At 42.5% G+C, this 9,071-nt stretch overlaps 1 protein-coding gene across 1 annotated transcript in view; it reads right to left on the bottom strand.

Moving 5' to 3' along the window:
* Window positions 1-278: 278 nt before the first annotated feature.
* LOC146817343 (uncharacterized) overlaps window positions 279-9,071 on the bottom strand; it is a 111,836-nt gene continuing 103,043 nt past the window's right edge. Inside the window, exon 2 of the transcript XR_014962971.1 lies at window positions 279-1,053. The gene's annotated coding sequence lies outside the window, so the exon portion shown is untranslated. The remainder of the gene's footprint in view (window positions 1,054-9,071) is intronic.

Below are 9,071 nucleotides of genomic sequence, written 5' to 3'. Positions count from 1 at the left end.
AGCTGACTAAATAGCACTTCCATAGCACAGAGATACCCTTTGGGGGTGATTCAGGCCGCTCTACAAGACACATAAATAAATAAATAAATAAATAAATTAAAAAAATAATTGCTAACTTGGCCGTAATCTTCTCAGGCCTAAAGCAGAACCTTCTCCAGCCACAAATCTAGACTCATTGAGATAAAAGATATGACCTAAAGAATGAGACAGAATCAATAAAGATAATTCAAGAAAAACATTTATCTAATGCCTAAAATTGCATAGACAAGTCAGGAAATACATTTCAAGATCAGATTTAATGACAATTTGTTAATGCAAGTAACCACACAGTTTAGCTCAGTACATATTCAACAACATGATCCAGCCTATTCAGAGCATGGGAAAAATGTAGGTTCATTTATTAATCATACAAACCAAAGCAAGAAGTCCGCTTCAAGTTCTGTCCTCAGGTAAATCAGTTCAAGTCTGGGCTGCAGCACCACATGCTACAGCAGGAGTCAGATAACCTCTCAGCCGAAAGGTCTTTTCCTGCACACCTTTGCCAGCCGGAAAAACACAGGATTTGGGGTCGCAGTTTTGAATAAAGTTCAGTTCAAGAAAAAGTCTATTCCACTGTAGCAAGTGGAAAAAGGACGAAGAAAAGATAATAGGAATCAAGAGTTTATCCAACAGCATGCCAGTCAGGAACAATGAAATGACAGTCAATCCCATCTCCTCCTCAAATGGGGCAGTGATACTCCAAATGTTGCAGGTTTACACCCCTTAACGTATTAATTCTATCAGTCCATGGGGTTTCATTGGTCACTCATGGTGGGCTGTTATGGGGTGATCAATCACTCATGCAAATCCGGTTGAATTAAGTAATCCTTTTGCAAGTTTCCCTAATATTCATTATGCTCCATTTAGTTAGCATTTCGTCACTTCAACGGAAGTAGGAGGTACTTTTACTTTTTCATAGTCAGTCCGTTCCCAGGCGCTTTTCCCTGGCTTTGCAACAATATTTGCTCCAGTTCCATCGAATATGCTTCTAGTGAGCAGTGAGTCCATTGTTAGCTAGAACAGAAGTTAAACTTTAGACAACAAATTCTCATAGGGCTTAAATGACTGCCTCACATGATTTTACATTTGTGTAAAGTAAGGAAAGTTTGGAGACGTACATGGAAAAATAGTTGAATCACTGTATTGTTAATATTATTGAAGATCACACATTTGCAAATGCATTTAATTTTCTTCATTAATTCAGTTATGATTGCCTCCATGAAATGCATGTCAGCATTAAGCACTACTAAAAGAAAATCTTTCTAGTCTATATTAGCACATTACCATGCAAGCATAATTTTCAACGTAACACTCTTCAGTGCCTGTATTATTTTCATATGCGTTACAGAAGCCCATAATCATTCTATGTCAGTTCCTTTTGTAAAAAGATTTTTCTACATTTCTCTGGTACCACTATGCATATAAGAATTCATTTTAATGCACATTTGAATATAGTTATCACGAAAACTCTCCATATTCATTTAACTTTTCATTTTTCTTACAGCACGCAAATGCATCTGCATAAAACTCTCCTTTTTCCACACTTTGTTTATATTATCATATCATCATCTTCTAAAACTCTGCATGCTTTTATAATGCAGTATGTGAACTCATGTTTTCAACTTAATAGGTTAACATGTCTCATCCAGTAAAAGGTGTCATAAATGATTTTCCAGGATGGAATTGGTAAAGATAGATGCCAGATAACATCTACGCTCCATCACAATTTATGTAAATTATGGTTTCTTTCGCCGTTTTACACAATCTGCAAGGAGTGCTAAGCACCAGGTTTAACCATGGTGGTAAGTTGTCCAGGGTGGGCAGAGAGCTAAAGCGATATGACATGCATTGACTTTTTAAGAACTTTTACTAACATATTCCCATATAAATTTGTTTTTGAGCGTAACATATTTGTTTGTGACATGCCAGGAATGCGTGCATCGAGCCAGTGCAGTTTTGTTCTTGGATATAGACAACATTTGCGTGGACTTGTTTAGAGCTTTTTTAGACAGTCACCAAGAGCGAGGCGGCCCAGAGTTCTCTTGCTTGTATAGAATGTATTGATTCCTACATATAATATCAGTATGGAGACCTTGCACCGGAATTGCTAATTTCAAGCCAGATAACATTACCCTGAGGGTTGGCTTGTGCAGCTCTAAAACAGAGGCATTTCTTCAGAAAGGGGAGTTGTTGTGCTAGCACTTGTTAAAGGAGACAAACGTTAATACATACTTGGGCCTGTGAAGATTGTGTTGGAAGTCAAACGATTGTTCTATATGTTGTTGGTGTTAGAGAGTCAAGTAGCTAAGCCTCTTCCCCATTCTTGATTTCACTGCCATAGGTAATACTAGGGAGGAACTTCACACTCATAATTTTTTGTAAGGGTTCTAGAGTAGGACTCTACTGTGTTTCCAATAACAAGAGACAGTTTCTATGAGGCATGGAATTTATGGAACGTGGATGTTGGATTGGACTGGTTGATGACATTTTTGCAAGTTGTGTTGTCTCATAGAGTGCATTTGAGACGGCTCGCTGATAGCCACCGGTCAGCACCCACACCATAGGTGAGTAACGTTCTGTGGCTCCCATCTTTAGTATTGTGGGACTGCGACTTCAAAGTAACTCTAAATTCGAAAAATGATACGTCCTAAATCCCACACATGCATTGCAGCATTGCTGCTCATCATCTCAGGGATATTATAGAAGAGCATGATTTGCTCAACGCTTGCAGGACATTACACCTGACAGACAGAGAGGGCACATTCCACTCGGGAGTACAAGGGAGCTGGTTGAGGTTGGACTATTGGCTTATCTCCAGGGAGGTGGGGTCTTGGTTATGCGAGGCTACACATCTTGCACATACATATACTGACCATTCTCCAGTTCTGCTCATCCTGTCTATTCCCACCCAGGCTCCCATTGGCACAAACTGGCGATTGCCCCATGCTTACTTCTGGATAATCAATTTCGGGGGGAATTTAGGTAAGAAATCATTGACTTTTTTTCTAGAAACGCAGAATCAGTACCACTTGAAGGCACCATTTGGGAGGCGCTTAAAAGTCCCGGTTCATGGACTCTGCCTTGTCAAAAGTGGGGGAGTACTATGCTCATTGTGCAATGATCTTGCCCAAAATGAGGGTGAACTCAAACACCTAGAAGTCCAGCTGGGTGGCACAGATGACCCTATATTGACACAGCAGATCAGAACAGTGTTATCTGAAAACCATGAAGTTGCTGAGAAAGAATTTCTATACGTGACAAGTATGCCATGGCCTGAGCACATGGGGAGGCTGAACATCCAGGACACACTCTTGCCACTATTAACCTGTGGCAACTGACCATTAATGGCATTTTGGGGATTCGGGATGATCTGGGACAACTGCATATTGACACCCCAGGTATACTTCATACTTTTTCATTATTCTATATTTCCCTTCATACCTCTACAAGGGAAGAACCCATTGATACGGACTCCCATATGGAGGACATGGCATTGGGCTGACTGCTTAATACCCAGAGGAATTTTCAAGCCGAAGATTTCACAACCAACAAGATCAGAGATGCGATTATGCAATTACAGGCTGGGAAGTCTCCAGGAACTGATTGTTACGCACATGCCTTGTCCTCCATTTGGCAGGAAATGAAGAGGAAGGATCAACTCCCCACCTCTATGTGCAAAGCCCTGATAATTACCCTGCTCAGCCAGGCAAACTTCCTGATCGTTGCGAATCCTACAGGGTGCTATCTCTTATCAATTGGGATTTCCAGCCAAAATTCTGGCCAATCGTCTATCCCTCCTTATGACGTTTTTAGTCTGCCCGGATCAATCAGGCTTTATTCCTGTTGCTCCACTTCCCACATTCTGCGGACTTTGTTAGCAGTAATGCAAGATATCAATCCCGACTTGGCTGCATTTGCAGCTTTCTTAGACACCAACAAAGCCTTTGACTCTATTGAGTGGGACTTCTTAATGGTGGTGTTGCATCGGATGGGACTTCCGAGCGCTTTCTTGGGCTGGGTTTCACTGCACAGTACACATCTGGTCCCTAGAGGTAGGGTTAATGGGGCGATCTCCTTTCTTTTTGTCATCACTACAGGCACACGGCAGGGCTGCTTACTCTCACCCTTGCTCTCACCTTTACTTTTTGCCCTTGCGATACAGTCCTTAGCCGCAAACTGCTCCAATGTCACTGCAAGTAGTATACTCTACCCGAGCAGACATCTATTGAACCCTCTTTATGCAGATGATATGACCCTATTCTTGCATGATCCTCATATTAGTCTCAATGCCGTCCTCTGAGAGTTTGTCCGATTCTGAGGATTGTCGGGTGTAGAGATGAACTGGGAGAAATCGCATCTTTTTTCAATCACACCAGCCACCAAACCTTTTGTCCTGGACTTCCTCTTATAGTGGTGCCAGTCAGACCTCAAATTATGATCTCTCATGACCGTGAGGAAGTAATACGCTCTGAATATGGCATGTCATTGTCTCCACTTACTGATCATAGAACTTGCTTGATTTCTCTCCCTTTGTCTCTGGCAGGCCACATCGCTGTATTAAAAATAGTGGTAATGCCTAAATTTTTATACCTATTCCTAAACATACCCCTCCCACTAAACCGTTCTTTTTTTCAAGTGCACAAAACTCAGATAAAGTAAGCAAGGGCTGGCAAGCAAGCTCATCTGTAATGAAACATTCGGACCTTGCCCTCTTCCAAGTGGGGGTTTGAAGCCCCAGACATGGAGTTGTACTGTCTATGTACTCAGGCTAACCATGCCATACACTGGTACAAACATACCCCCTTTCTCCCTCATTTGGTGGTGGAACAGGGTTATATGGCCTCTACCTCCCTTGCTCGTTTTTGTGCTCTCCTTCTGGCATGCCCTCTCTTGCCGATTTAACGGTAGCATGCACCTCGACTGCCTGGCGCAGGCTGGGCAGAAAGATGGGTAAGCCACTCCTATATTCTTCCCTTATTCCGCTTCCCCATCCCTAGTTACTTCCAGTTATTCACGAGTCATCATGCAGTATCATGCTTCAGAGATTCGGATTCCGGCATTGAGGAGATCTTTATTGAGACAGATCCTTCCTATCTCGGACTGAGTTCTTCGGTGATGAGCTGGCATCTCTCCTGGACATTTTCCTGGATATTTGCATGCATGTGTCATGATGTTAAGGCTATTCTCAAAACTGGGGCGACATCTCGCCCCAACCAAACGCACAGCTAAATTGCGCTTATGTGGCGGTCATATAATTATTTCACATTTGTCCATGTAAACCTATTAATCCAAACATATGAATCACTTGTTTCAACTTTTTCAATTTTATATACATCCACACGTGGAATGGAATGGCAATTTTTTGTTTTCTTATGTTATTGAATTACATGTGTGGAATAATTATATGACCGCCACAAAGGCGCAATTTAGCTGTGCGTTTGGTTGGGGCGAGACGTCGCCCCAGTTTTGAGAATGTTCTTACCCAGGTGCCATTTGGGCAGGGGCCCAATCAATCTGCACGCACTCTGCTGAAATAATGGACAAGATTAGAGGAGTTATGATAAGATGGTGTGCATCCCTTACCCCAAAAGATGATGTTAAGGCTGCCATCTCTGAGCTCCCGAATGAGCCTCCCACTTTGATACCCTCCATACCATGTTCCAAGTGGATGCCCCATGACATCTAGTCTCTCTCTCATATCGTACTGTGCAGGTTGAATTACCTTGTACTCAAGGGCAAGTACGAACACAGTGGGAAGCAGATCTGGGGGTTACTATTACAGATGAACAATGGAAATATTGCTGTGCACAGACCAGGTGGATAGCTCCTAGTAGTCGATTCCATATCACTCATTTTAAGTTCCTCCGCAAGATATACTATACACCAGGCCGAATATATTGCTATCGACTCCGCGGATGAAAAGTGTGACAGGTGTGGGTTGGCTGTGGCAGACTTCCTCTATCTAGCGTGGTCCTTTGGGCTGATACAGGCTTACTGGGTCAAGGTGACCACTGCGCTTACTGGCATGATTGGGCAGACCTTAACACTTACCCACTCTTGGCTCTCTTGGGACACACAGGGGAGATCAAAGCAAGTTTCCAGAAAGATGTGGCCCTGGCCCTTCTATTGGCTGAACATATAGTAACTTGCCGATGGGGACGTGGGAGAACACAGAAATTCAAGCACCGGCTTTCAGGCCTTACTTACTGTAATGAACAATTGTCCTTATATGCTGACTGTTGCTCCCATGTGTAGACCTAGATATTTGGGACCCAATGAGAAACTACTTGCTTCTGCATCACCCAGTGACAGATGCTGGGGATGAGTCTGCGGATGTAGTGCAGAGTGCAGCTCCTGAGAGGCCCGACGACTTGATATAGCTATTATCCCCTAGATGTACATGTATACCAGGTGCACTCTAATCATTGAATGCATTTGTGTCTCTTTTGTGTGATGCTTTCAGATTGTAAAATTGTAATGAAAGTTTCATACTCAGCAATGCTTTGAGTAGAGGTGAAGTTTTATTCATCAGAAATCTGCGGAAGTGGAGGGTGAGGAAGAGGTGCTGATCGTGTACTTACAATGAATTCAGGTCTAAAAACGGGTAAGCAAGGAGAAGGTACTCAAAAAATAGGGGAAAAAGCAAGCAGAAAGCAATGAAAATGAGGGGAAAGCAAGGAGAAGGCACGCAAAACACTGGGTGAGAAAGAAGGCGAAAGAAATTAAAACAAAGGGAAAGCAAGGTGAAGGTACTCAGAAAATGGGAAAAAGCAAACAAAGCAGTGAAAACAAGGGAAAAGCAACCGTGAAAAAAAACCAAGGAGAAAGCAATGAAAACGAAGGGAAAGTAAGAAGATTTCACTCAATAACGGGGGAAAGCAAGAAGAAAGCAGTGAAAAAGAGGGTAAAGCAAGGAAAAGGTACTTGAAAAGCAGGAAAAAACCAAGGAGAAGACAGGCGTAAGAGCGATGAAGCAGCACGGGTCAAGCCAGGCCTGAGGCCTGCTCCTGCTCATTGATAGTTGGGCAGTGGTCACAGATCCAGACATGCTCACCTCTACCTTATTGTGTTAGCCTTTTTTTGTTGTTTGGGCACACACACCTTCTGGAAATTACTGGCAAGAGTTGCGAGTTGGAACTAGGTCTCTGGGCAAAATTGTGAAGAAGCTATAAAATGGTCACAACTAAGCTGTACATCTCATTAGGGTACTGTATCCTGTATCTCAAAAATAAAATATGTAGATTAAATCTGATTGCATATTTCTGTGTTACACTACAAATTACATCAAGGAATATTTGTGGTGTTAAATGTATCTAACAAACCTTGAGACACATGTGATACACTCTGAGACTGATTCTGAAACCCAGAGGCTTTGCCAGTAATGGAACTTTCTCTTGTCAAACAGGGATCCAAACCTGGCACACCCTCTTGATGCACTATAATGTAACAGCAGTGACCAGGCAGTATTCTGCCTTACAGATATCACTGGCAGACTCTTCGAGCATTAAATAGAAACTACAGCATCAGCATAAGGGTTCTCTCCAGGAAGAACAAATAACAGCAGGCCACGTTCACTCACCACTATGGGTTAAACCTTCAGCATACTCCTGTCTTTCCCTTAAGATCCTAGTACTCACTCTAGTCTGAGAGTGAGTACCCTCAGAGTTTTACAGAAATACAACTGGGATTTCAAAACTCACAAGTTATATTCATAATCATGGACCGACCTTTTCACAAAATACAAAAAAGATTCAGAAGGGAAACACAGATCTTTCTGCAAGGTGCCCACGAATGTTCGAGACAGAGATTTTAAGATGATGGAAAATTCTGCATTAAAAAAATAATTCGGCTTGCATTCAACCACACCCTTTATTTGGAATGCTTTCAGAGATAACAATGGTTTCCTGGCCATACTCCAGACAATTAGACCCACCTCGGAGACCTCAACCTTCCCTGGAGGGTTTCTTAGGCATTGTCACCATATTGACTGATCTCACCTTCATTCCATAATCCTCAAAGTGAGAGTGTACAGTGTTTAACCTTTAGGTTTTTAGGCAGTTGCATCCAGTTGGAGGAGTTGATCCTCTAGTAGCGATAGACACCCCAAGAGTATCACTCCTTCCCGAGAACTTAGACACAAGGTTACCTACTGAGGGGCCAGGGTGATGAGGCTGTTCCTACAGCCGACTCACAGAATTCAACTTGGATTGTAGAGCTTTTTTATCCAGAACAACATTGGGATCAGTGCCTCAAGTTCTTGAGAAGCTGAAAAGCAAAAAAAGGGTTTTTGTGTAGATCGTTCCAATGAGCAATGAACACACACTATACTGTGTGTCCTTGAAACCACATCCTCATTCATGAATATTGGATGATGGGTCAGCATAAAGGTAAACAACTGCTGAAGTTTCAAGGCCATGGAACCAAAAGAAGCACAAAGTCAAGAAGCATCCTGAATTGTGCTCCTAGGGATGCCAAGTCTTGAGAAGGAAATACCTGGCACATGGAAAGAGAAGAAGGAAAACATGCTACTTCAGACATGCACAAACCACCTCTGGACCTTCCAGTGCTCTAGCCGGCGAGGGGGCATGGAGAATCCAAATGTAATTGGGAGGATCTATTTTCCCTTTTACCTTACATTGAAAGGGGAGCAATTCTAAGCAGAAGAAAGCTGCATCAAAACTATATTTGGCCTTAAAGATCAGGAGTCTCCTGTCTGAATCTGGTCTCTTGACATGTATGCTATTGAAATATGAAAATAAGCGTAAAAATACTTATTACCCCTATGAAAAACCCTGTTTGATCAGGGCAACGTACCTTTAAATAGCCTCCACTTGAAAGGAACTGTTTCTACACTGCAGGTGTAATCTTTCAGATCCATGACCATTCCTTGTTCACCTGGCATTTTGGAAGCTAGAAACACATTGGACAAAACTCATACAGCTCACTACTGGGCTAGAACTGCAAACCAGAATCGCCTGGACAAAAACTCTCAATTTACTGATTTAAGAGGCAGAGGAGTCTGGAGAGCATAA

Source organism: Triturus cristatus, chromosome 6 (assembly GCF_964204655.1).
Source record: "Triturus cristatus chromosome 6, aTriCri1.1, whole genome shotgun sequence".
NCBI lineage: Eukaryota > Metazoa > Chordata > Amphibia > Caudata > Salamandridae > Triturus > Triturus cristatus.
Note: the sequence above shows the minus strand (reverse complement) of the source record. Positions and strands in the feature narration are given on the sequence as shown.